The sequence below is a fragment of the Leopardus geoffroyi genome, chromosome C2, assembly GCF_018350155.1.
Source record: "Leopardus geoffroyi isolate Oge1 chromosome C2, O.geoffroyi_Oge1_pat1.0, whole genome shotgun sequence".
Taxonomy (NCBI): Eukaryota; Metazoa; Chordata; class Mammalia; order Carnivora; family Felidae; genus Leopardus; species Leopardus geoffroyi.
In genome coordinates this window covers 112,611,831-112,624,234 of record NC_059333.1, presented here as the reverse complement: position 1 = coordinate 112,624,234, position 12,404 = coordinate 112,611,831, and positions in this window count along the sequence as shown.

Here is a 12,404-nt window from a genome sequence, read left to right as displayed (position 1 = left end):
CAAGACTGAGAGAAAAACCACATTTTTTATTCTTGCTAAAATAAACCAGAAATAAACATGCTATTTATATCTTAGAGAAGTATTTGTACCATAAGAATCATTCATCACTAAAAAATTTTGAAAAATTCCATGCAGTTTATTTTTGAAGTTGTTTCCTTTTTACCATTAATTCCGCTTTTATTGTTCCTCACAAGTTGTCTGTTTGATACTATTAGTTTGCTATTTTGTATTTTTAAGTAGTTTTCCATTTCCAGTTGGAAATACAAATTTGTATTATTTAAATATTTCAACTGTCTAGTGGATGATCTTTCTCTAGTTCTTATTTAATGACACATTATATCTGTCTTTCATTAATTAGGCTGATACTTTGACTCTTTGGAAATTCAAATAACCGATTTCATTTAGCTTTCAATTTTGTTTACTTCTGCTCTTTTCAGTATTTCCCCTTCTGAGTTCCTTTTTGGCTCTGTAGGTGGAGAGTTAATGGCAGTAGTTGCGTTTTGTTTGTTTTACAAATATAGATATTTAGGTCAATACATTACCCTTAAGGAACGTCTAGTGACAAGGCGCCCCTTGTGTGAAAGGTTATGTTTTTATTTTCAGCTTTTTGTCCTTTCTTTTCCAACCCTTAATATAAACATTTTCAAACATACCAAAAAGCTGAAAGAATTTCACAGTGAATACTCATGTACCTACCACCTAGATGTAACAATAAATGTCTCATTATACCTGATTCATTAGCTCTCTATTCATTTACCCATTCTCTATCTATCCATCACCCCAACTTATTCTTTCATGCTTTTCAAAATTGCAGACATCAGTACTTTCCATCCCTAAACATTTTAGTGTGCACTTCACTAACCCAAATACTAGCTATTGTTTTTGCTTTCTTTGAGGCAAAATTTATATATTTGAAATGCACAAATCTTAAATATATCATCCATTGAGGACCAACAAACAAGTACCTGGGTGAATCTTATCCCTATCGAGATAGAAAACATTACCATCACTCCCCAAAAGTTCCCTCATGCTCCTTCTCCAGCAAATCTTAGCCCCACTGCCACAGAAGCAACTTTGTTCTGATTTTTTTTTTGTCACAATAGATTTGTATTTGTTGTTGTAAGAATGCTTCAATTTTTAGTTTTTTATGAATGAAAAGAAACCTATTTTGCCTTATTACTGTCAAGCTATTTTCCTCTGTTAATCTATTCAAGTTATTAATTGATCATATTAAATTTATAATCTTATTTACAGAAGCTTCAGTATTCTAGAAGTACAGTGCTAAACAAGTTGATGATTAGATTTCTATTTTTCTTTTAATTTAGTTATCTTGTTGTATAGTTCATTCCTATAATATTTGAAATGAATGAAATTGATATGGTATCCATCAAATTGTGAAGTTGTAATTTTACCATTTTCATTATTTTTATAAACTCCACCCAAAAACCATTATGTCACTCAACGTATTTCTTATTAGTTCTCATCTTAACTTCTTATACTGAATAATTATATATAATTACAGAATTTTAAGCATTTCTGCAAAATAACTTGTGTATCCTTCGGTTTCTGGTGTGTGTCTTCAGGGCTTTTAAAAATAATTTTATTTAACTACTTTATAGTTTTATCAATTTACACTACATAAAGTTGTGTTATTCTTTGTTATCCTGAAAAATTGGCCTTGACATATTCTTTTTAATATTAAATTTTACCTTTCTGAAATGAAATTTATGTATTTAGACAATACACTGCAACAATACGGTAGATACTGATGGAAACCTAACAAAAATTATGATCTGATTTTGTAGGGATGATGAAAAAAGGTAATTGCATTTAATTATAGGTAAGACTGTATGTACTTACCTTTCAGAAGAAAGTCAAAGGTAATACTTAAAATTGAGAAGTCAAGAAATATCTATATAAACATCAAATTTAGAATTAAAGAACTAAAATACTAGTGTTTTCTCAACTATAAATAGTATAAACTTACTTGTAGTCCTTTTAAAACATATTTTGAAATAGTATTTCTGTCCAACATTTTGCAGGCCATGTCCAGGGGCAGTGGGCAGCTAATGTATAAAATATGATCTTAGGCATCAAAAGTTTCTATTTCCACATAATTATCAATTGTCATAAATTCAGCTTTTTGGAGATACTATCTTATGGTTATATTTAAATGTATGTATAATTAAATTACTATTATGTATATATTATATATATACATATATATACACACACTTAATGTATAAATATTTATATATAATTAAATATACTAACATATGTGTGGGAATTTAGTGGCAGAATATATTATCTCCAGCTGATATTACAAAGTAAGTTAGATTTGATTTGTAACTTTAAAAATAAGTAGAATTTTGACAAGTGGTATTGGAGGGAGCATTCCAAGAGGAGGAATATCATGAATTGAAAAATAAAAGAGTGTGCCATCGAACGTGTAGAGTGCAAAAGAGTAATGCAGTGGACTAGAAGGTGAATAGGCTGTGTTGGCTAGACTTGCTGAGTTGGAAATTAGGGGTTTAGACTTGATCCCATATAGTAGGTACTGCGAAATGTCCTTGAGTATGAAATTATTTTGATAAAAAGAGTTACTTGACACTCAGATATTTTTAGGAATAATTGAGTTAGAAATGAAGAATCCTGTGAAATTATTCCAATGATTCAAGTGTGAGAAAATAAAAATCAAAATTAGAAAAGTGGAAAAAGAAAGCAAGTGTGTCTGTATGTGTCCATGTGCACATGCATGGGGGGGAGACTCTTTCATAATGTAAATATGATTATTATTCTGTCATTTATAACATTTCAATTCTTCCTTCTGCCTTTGTTGCACTCAGCAGTGATGTGTGTTTCTTTTTTTCCTGTGTTCCAGTTCCACCGGCCTTCTCTCTCTTCCATTATGTTCTCTCTAGACATACAGCCCACATTCACTGCTATCCTCACCCCGACTTCGCTGGTTGACACAAATTGCATTCTTCACCCTGTTTATGTCCAGGGCTCCCAATACTATACATATCTCAGACTCTCAGTTACTCAGGACTCTGAATATTGTCTTATCTTACCTTATCTCCTACTTTCTCCTTCCTGAACCTTTCTACTGTTCCCTCCAAAAATCATGGCTGATTAATAGTAAAATCTCCATACCTCAAACCTCAAACTCTTCTCTATAATGTCTTATTTTCCCGCTCTAACATTATAAGCTGATTCTCCTATATCCCTTGAAGTCAGTGACTCCCTTATACTAATGTGCCTAAAAATGGGGGAAGCATCCTGTGGCTCTTCACTACTTTTTCCAGGCCATTCTCCCTCTATCTTCTTTAAAACCCCCACCATTGAAGTCCTTGCCTCCAAACTGTAGTTATCCACTATCTCTCCTTATTGCTGTCATATGTAGACTTCTGAGCCACTACCCATTTTTCCTTGTAGATTTCACCTTGTGGATTACTGATAATTCTATCCATACACTCCATTCAGAATTAGGATTACAAAATCCACCTAGATGATCCTTCCAATACTCTTTCAACTTAGGCTTTTTTATCCTCCTTTCTTACAGTGTTATTTCCTATATCAGGTCTCAGCCACCTGTTCTTGTGATTGGCTACACCCTAGATTTTGTCATTACCACTAAGTCTTTTTCTTCATAAACTCAACTTCTGATGCTCTACTCCCTGACTACCCTCTCCTGTCTTTCATTTCAGTCCCTGTTGATATCCCAACTTCAACAATTTTCCAAACTTACAAGGGTATTGAGCCATGAGAATCTAATATAATTATTGCTTATTTTTCCTCCCTTTCTGAATTAATACCCATACATGTTTGCTCTCCCAGCTTATATACCATGGTGTATCAATTTAGTCCTTCCATTGTAGGTACTCTAAATTGCTTGCCTCTCCCTCTCACTCACACACTTACCTGGCACAACCTTAATTGTAGTTAAATTCAACTTTGCCTGGACACTCACAGCCAAATGAGCCTGGAGAAAAGCAGACAATTCTGTGGAGCCCTAGCAACTGAAACCAAGTGGACCTTAAAACTACCCAGAAATCCCACATTTTTTCCTATTGCATTGGCATTGCCTATACATTCACACCTTCTTTTTTCTTCTCAGACCTCTTATACACACGTCTCCTCACTATCAGTCAACTATCTAGTTCACTGAAGCAAATGAAAGAGGACTTCCCAGTCTACCTTGTCTACTATTGCATCTACATTATTTACAAACACTCTGACTTCTACTTTGTAACTATGTGTTCTTACATAAAATTGAGCCTTCTACAGATTCCATCCCCTCTTGCCTAACAAAGCCAATGCTCCAAAACATTGAAAGGTAAACCTTTCCCTCTTTATTAATTTTCCTCCTCCGTGTTCAAACATTATTAGTTCTTCCATTAAAAGGAAGGAACGAACGAACGAACGAACGAATGAACTAAGGAAGGAATCTTGCAGAAGACCATATTGTCCTCCAGCTACCACCACATTCTCTCTTTTCCTTTAAAGGAAATTCTCAAAAGTGTTAATACTAGGCTCCAATTCTTCTCCATTTGTTCTCTGCTATATCCACTGCAATTTGTGTTTTAATCCACAAGTCCATCAAAGTACTCTTGAGTGTGTCACCAATGGCTCCACACTGCTAAATGTATCAGTGAATTCTCAGCCAACCTTATCTTACTTATCTGTAGGAACTGTAGCACTGAATGATCTCCTGCTTTTGGAATGTGGAACTTAACACTCAGTCTTACTGTTCTTGATTTCTCGATCTTCTTTGCTCATCATTTCTCCACTCTTCAACTTTCAAGTGTTGGCACACCTCAGCATTCAATCCATGATCTTTCCTTAGATTATCTTTTATTCTCCCTCACTTTCTTGAGACATAATTGACATACAACATTGTGTAAGTTTAAGAGGCATAACATGATGATTTGGTATATGTATATACTGCAAAATGATTACCACCATAAGGTTAGTTGACATTTCTATCACCTCATACAGTTTCAATTTTTTGTGTGTGATGAGGACTTTTAAATCTACTCTCAGCAACTTCAAATATACAGTACAGTGTTGTCAACTAGAGTCAGCATGCTGTACATTACATGTCCGGAACTGATTCATCTTCTAACTGGAAGTTCAAATTCTTTGGCCACTTTCACCCATTTCCCCCACTCCACACTTCGTGTTAACCATCAATCTGTTCTTTATTTCTATGAGTTCAGTTTTTTCGGATTCCACATATAAGTGATATCATACAGTATTTGTCTTTCTCTGCCTGACTTATTTCACTTATAATGCCCCCAGGGTTCATCCATGTTCTTGTGAATGGTAGGATTTCCCTATTCTTTTATGGCTGAATTATCTATCTGTGTGTAAATACATATTTCTATGTCCCATATTCTTTATTTATCTGTCTTTGGACACTTAGGTTGTTTCCATATCTTGACTATTGTAAATAAAGCTGCAATAAACAAGGGTGTGCAGATAACCCTTCAAAATAGTCATTTCATTTCCTTTGGATATATATATCCAGAAGTGGAATTGCTGGGTCACATGGTAGTTCACTTAGTTGATCTTTTAAGATGGCTTTACTTACCATCTATGTCCCGGTGGCTTCAGATTTATATCTCCCACTTATTTCTATATTTCCCATCTATTTCTCTCTCCTGAACCTCAGACATATGTACAATTGGCAATTTGACATATCTAGTAGGCAATAAAATATAACAGTATCGCAAACAGCTGCTCCTGTAGTCTTCCAAACTATGTAGAATTCTTCCTTCCCTTAGGCAAAAAATCTTGTATGAATCTTTTCTTCCTCTTTCCCTTACATCTCATTATTTCATCAGCAAATACAATTGGCCCTACTTTCGAAATTATCCCAATAATCCCCCAAATATTCCTTATAATTGCTACCGCTACTGATCTGGTAGAAGCCATCATCATCCTCACTGCAATAAATCTTTGATAAACAGCTATACTTTGAGGAGTGAATTAAAAATTGTTATTTTCTTAAACAAAATTTGTAATTTAGTACAATCAGCCGTTATAAAACAAGAGCAACAGAACCAAATTTGTTTTTAATTAAGGAACTAAGTAGGATAGTTATCAAATAATTTAAATATGCTGTTTTCCTTTAGCAGGGAGATGAAAGCCCAGCACACAAGTTACTTCGAATTCTGTTATAGTTGCTATGAAATGTTTAGGTCAAAGTTTCTTTGTTTGTTTTTTTTTTTGTTTTGTTTTTTTAAGAATCAATAAATAAAAATGTGGAATGTTTTAAAATCAGCAAGATTTGCTAGCATGTATCATACATCCCTTAGAATCCTAATGAATGTATCCAAGAGTTTAATTCTAAAACTTAAAAGAAACAAGGGCAATATTTTTAAAAATATGAAAAAGGAAAATAAGCATATGATTCACTCTATGTAATAGTGCTTCCCTTTAATTCATGTGACATTTATTGAACTCTAAGCAGGTGCGCTTCCTATGAGAAGTGCTCTGGAACCTTAACAATGAAACAATAAACTGGGTGTACTTACACATCAGAATGTGTTATGTGCCCCAACAAAATTATAAAACAGTCAAACAAACAAACGAACAACAAAACAAAACAAAAATAATGACTATGGGAGGCTAAGATTTGAATTGATTAAAAGGAAGGAAGATAAAGGGCTCAGTAAAACATAGTGGCCAATAAAGCCAATTACCTTTTTTTCTAGAAAATAAGTGACAGAGATCATAAAACAAGGTTCTGTAATGTTGAATCCAAAATGTTTGTACATTGACTCCCAATTCTCTGTAAATATATTGCTGTAAAATCAATCAGAAAGTGGGACACTATAAAATGGCTGATAGGTTTCTATATGAATCTGACCAGGAATCAACATCAAATAAATTACAGCTTTGGCCATTAATGTCATAAGAGCAAATATACAATAATTATATGCTCATTATTCAAGTTAAGTTAGCAATTTACACTCTATCCTACCCACTCACTCATATACACAAACATATACCTGAAGACACTGGGGAACACAATGATCATGAACAAATATTTGTAAAGATAAAGACCATTCTATTCTAAATATTGAGGAAAATATTGCAGTGATTAATCAAATCTAAAATAGGGCCTGTGATAGAGAAAAAAAAAACAAAGTATAAGAATAAAGCTAAAATTATAAAAGAAAAGAATAGATACAATTCCCTGCTCATATAACCCCCATTTTTTTTAACTTGGGAAAAAGTAATAAATTGTGCCTCTTTCTTTATATTTTATTTCTAGGTAGTGGTACTCATGAGTCTGATTAAGTAAGACTAGATATATTTAAACTTATCCTTTCAAGATCACATAATGCAGAGGCCCAAGCACTGAACTGAGCCAGGCATTCTGGGTACCAGGGATAGTAAGGACTCCTGACTGGAAAAGGGAATGGAGTTGGAAAATAATTCAGACATAAAAAGTGAATAGTCATTATTTTATCACTATCCAGTTAGCTCCCTTGCTGTTGATTAGGAATTAATAAGTAAATTGCCTGTTAAAGGATTAAAATTTGATGTAAAATAACTGCAGCAAGTCCAAGGTTCCCTGACTCTCCTGGTTACAAATGTTCTAATCTCCTATTAGGCTAGGCAAGGGATAGTTCCAGTGTCAGAGTGCCTATGCTAAAAACCCTCTTCTGTCTTTTGCTATGTAGGTCACTCTGAGTAAATTACTTAACTGCTCTAAGTCTCTGTTTCTTCATCTATAAAATATGGGTACTATATTAAACTTGTACTTTTTCTGAAATTGAACTAAAATAATATATATAAAGTTCCATCCAGTGAGTGAATGGTACTTATTATTATCAAATAAACAGCCTTTAAGAACAGATTGGGTATGTGGAGATAAGGAGGAAAAGTCAATAATATCTTCTCTCTTTTTTGATTAGATAACTAGATGGTTGGCGATGCCATTTATGAAGACAGGGATACAAAGAAGACAAATATGCTGTGGATATGTGTTGAGGAAGGGCGTGGAGAAGAGAAAGATGGTTCTAATTTTAGGCACATTGCAATTAAGGTTTATAAGAGGTACCTTTCACTGCTTTCCATCTCTATCCCTTTCTAAGGAAAACCATATTCAGCATGTACTATCTGCCTATTCCTCACTCAAGACCCATAGACCTAGCTGAAAAAGGTGGGCTTGGAAAGTTAGACCCCTCATTCAAAAATTGGGGATGAGGTCATTAGGCTAAGGAAGTTGTGCTGAAACAATATGCAATCTTGGTGGCTAACATGACCTTTTGCAGCCATATAGAAAGAGAAGATGATGGGTCAAATAGAGAGAGAGAGAGAGAGAGAGAGAGAGAGAGAGAGAAGGAGAGTGAGGGATAATAGAAAGACAGATATAGATAAGTAGAAAAAGAGACCAGCTTTGATTAATTAAATCACTGACTTTTCAAATTCCAGGTTCTTGGTGAGGCTTGACTATACTTGCATTTGTCTTCTTATCTGTGATTGCCTCCTTAAAATAAGCCTGCTTTGCAACCAGATATGCCCTGACTACAATACTCTGGGTAAAGCCACCTATCTAGTTGATGTTTTCTGTAATCCCAAAGGGCTCTAATATCATTTCCACATATGCTCAATAGAAAATCATAGATTCTATTTTAAAAACAGATTAAGATGATGATATTACAGACAAGTTCATATCATGCTCATGTACTTTGAACTCAAATATATATATTCCTCATTTTAGAGTTGGCCTGACATGGAGGGCTATGTTTACTTCAAGGACTTCAAAAATTATATGCCACTTAATCTAATACTCTTCCCAGAAACCCAAGAAAATGCATCACTCAGCAAGACAGTTTTGCTGCAAGCCCTTCTAACATAATGTCACATAAAGTTTAATAAAGAAACACACTAAAGGGCATAAAATGCAGTGTGCTAAGAAACCAAGAGTCACATGATATCACATTTTTCTAAGTCCCATATTTAGTATTCCACATGTCAGTGAGTCTTCAAGGAAAGGTGGGAGAGATGAAGCTTTCCATTAAGAGTCTAGCTACATCCTTACTCTCCTGCCTTTGTAGTTCCTGGTTGGTAACTGATAGTTCCAAATACATCGTTAAGTCATTTTTAAAGGCAGGGGCTTTATTTGATTCACTTCTCTTTACCTCGAGACAACTGACATAATACCTAACCATAACAGGGATAATTTAAATGTATCATTCATTTATTTATTACCAAATCTATATAGAAGGTGGCACTTTTCTATTTAGGGAAGGGTGTGAGGAATATGCTGCAATTTAGTATAGAAAAATTATTGTTTTTTTAAAGCTACACTTACTCCTAAAGATTTTGCCAATCAAACTACAAATAGTCTACAATGTACATCCTTGGTTCACGCATTCAAGCAAGCCACTTCATAGCTTGCCTTACACGGAACTCAGGTTTGAGAGGCAGTTAGGAGACCCAGAGTTCATGGCCTTGGAAAGAGTATCACTGAATTGTGAGCTATGGGAAATTTTAAAATATAAGAGGTCAAGGAACTGGCTCTCATAGGACATGGGACACAACAACTATGAGACACAAGAAAATAAGCTTTGTGAAACAAAATAAAGGTAGAACATAAAAATGCAAGTGACTAAAAGATCTTTGAAACCATCATGCAAAATTTTAACTATTGATGAATAATATTACTACGTGAGTGCGGTACTGAGAAAATCTTGCTGGGGTATTCTACCTGCACCAAAAAAAATGTTGCCCATTCAAAATTATAGTTATCAGTGGGTCTTTATCATGGACATTATCAAGAGTTGCAGCTTTTAGCCTGTAAACATTGTGTCTCAAGGGCTTTTAAATCTCAGAGGAAAAATGCAAGACCAAAAAAGAAACACTGTAATTAAGTGCATTAGGTTTGGTATAATTAACTGTAATCTAGAATTAGAAAAGCTCCCTCCTGTAAAGCTTGACCTCTGGTATGTGGGAATTCTGTTATGGCCTTTGGGTATAGATACGTAGACATTGTTTTAGAGACATGTTAATTAGCTAGTTTGAATTATCTTGCCAAATTATTATAAATCTGAAATTTCCTCTGTTTTACACCTAAATACGACCCAGTGTCATGTTTGTAAAGAAAAAGGCCATTGAGAGGCACCTGGGTGGCTCTGTCAGTTAAGCACCTAAGACTCAGGTCATGATCTCACGGTTCATGAGTTCGAGTCCCGTGTCGGGCTCTGTGCTGACAGCTCAGAGCCTGGAGCCTGCTTCAGATTCTATGTCTCCCTCTCTCTCTTTTTCCCTCCCCTGCTTGCACTCTGTCCTCTCTCTGTCTCTCCAAAATAAACATGAAATTAAAAAAATAAAAGGAAAAAAAAGAAAAAGTCCATTGAGAGGTGGCATGGACACATGATTCATGTTCTCACCATCTGTCATCACATGACTGTCCTAATCCATCATGCAGGTAGGGAGAACTCATTGACTGGGATTAGGAAATCCCAAGCATTTATCCCCTTTGTCTGCAACAGAGGACACAGGATGGTGGAACTGCTTTATTCTGGGAACATTTTTGAAATTAAGCATGGGCTTAATTTCTCCCTTCAAGATGAAGAGTGCCAATTCTTCACGACAGAATACTCATATCTCTTGGCCCAGATAGGGCCACTGATCTGACTCCCTAAATCATGCCAATTTAGGTTTCTGGATATACAGGGACAGAGAAATATTTTCAAGGGACATTTATTTCTTTCTTAAATAAGAATTTTTGTAAGGACAACAATGCAGCATCTTTTTTTCTAGTTCATTTTAATCAACTCTATATGGAAGTTATAAAGCATTTGTTGCCAAAGTTCAGACAACTCATTTTATATGTCCTTTTTCTCTTTTTGATACTTGCATGGTTTGAAATGGGATACATTAAATTGGCAGAAACTTAAGAACAAAACCATATAAATGATAGTCAGTACAATAAATACTATCAAGAAAATATTTCATCTGCTATTATGATTACATCTAGTGTAGTATGTAACTTTAAATTAAACTAAGACAGGTACAAATCTAGATGCAAATAATTTTCCCTTGGGGCACTGTGTGGCAATTATTTATGTGATGACAGAAATAATACTCAAACTTCATAATTCAAACAAGCCACATAATCTCAAGCCATTTATCATTTAGCTCCTTAAAAGCAATAATAAGACATTGATGGGCGCCTGGGTGGCTCTGTCGATTAAGCATCTGACTTCGGCTCAGGTCATGATCTCATGGTTCATGAGTTTGAGCCCTGCCTCAGGCTCTGTGCTGAGAGCTCAGAGCCTGGAGCCTGCTTCGGATTCTGTCTCCCTCTCTCTTCCCCACCCCTGCTCACTCTCTCTCTCTCTCTCTCAAAAATAAATAAACATTAAAATAATTATGAAAAAAACCACATTGAAACAGAATCATTATCAGTTTAAACTTAATGATCCTAACCATGAACCATGTTTTCTCATTGTACAGCTGTTTTATTATTCTATATTTAACTGATAAATGCCTGAAGGAAACCAGGAATAAAATAAATCGACACCTAACATTTATTTTATATGGCTTTTTCTCCTTTTAGGCCTAAACAGGCAGTTTAAGTGTTTCCGTATTAAGAATTTTAAAAATATTTTTAAATTTTTCTTTATTGATTTTAAGAGAGAGAGATGGAGGGGGGAGGGGCAGGGAGAAAGAGAGAGAGAAAATCCCAAGCAGGCTCTGCACTGCCAGCGCAGAGCCTGACATGGGGCTTGAGCCCATGACTGTGAGATCATGACCTGAGCCGAAATCAAGAGTTGGATGCTTAGCCAACTGAGCTACCCAGGCACGCCTGTATTAAGGAATTTAAAAATAAATTTATTGTAGTCGGGAGTGAGAGGAAGGGCTGGCGTCTTATTTTATGAGCTGAATGGGGCTAAGGAATATGATTTTATTCTGTCTTAAATGTGAAGCTGTGAGGGAAGACTGAGAGTGCTGAGCTGGGGTACCACAGGGCAAAGAAGGAAGCAAAGTTCTCAAAGACCCTGAATCCTTGTGGTGACTCCTCCTGTCACACCCAGCCATAGTCACACAGCTCCACCTGCCTATCTCTGCATCCAAACAGGAGACACATCTTCCACTGCTTGTGAATGGATGCCTGCCAAGAAAGGGAGGATTTCTAGACACTCCTGGAATGTACCATAGAGTGCTTTAAATCACTATTATTTGTAACTTCCTGTGGGGAGAGAATCTGTGTGTGCTCCCCACAAGAACTGAGGAATTTTCAAGTCGTCATTTCTATAAATATTTGTTTACATATCAGCTGTTTCCAAGAACTAGTTATTTCATGACTACATGGGGGATAGGAGGCAAAGGTGAGGAAGAAAATGTCACAATATTGTTTCAAATTAGGTATTCTCCTAAAA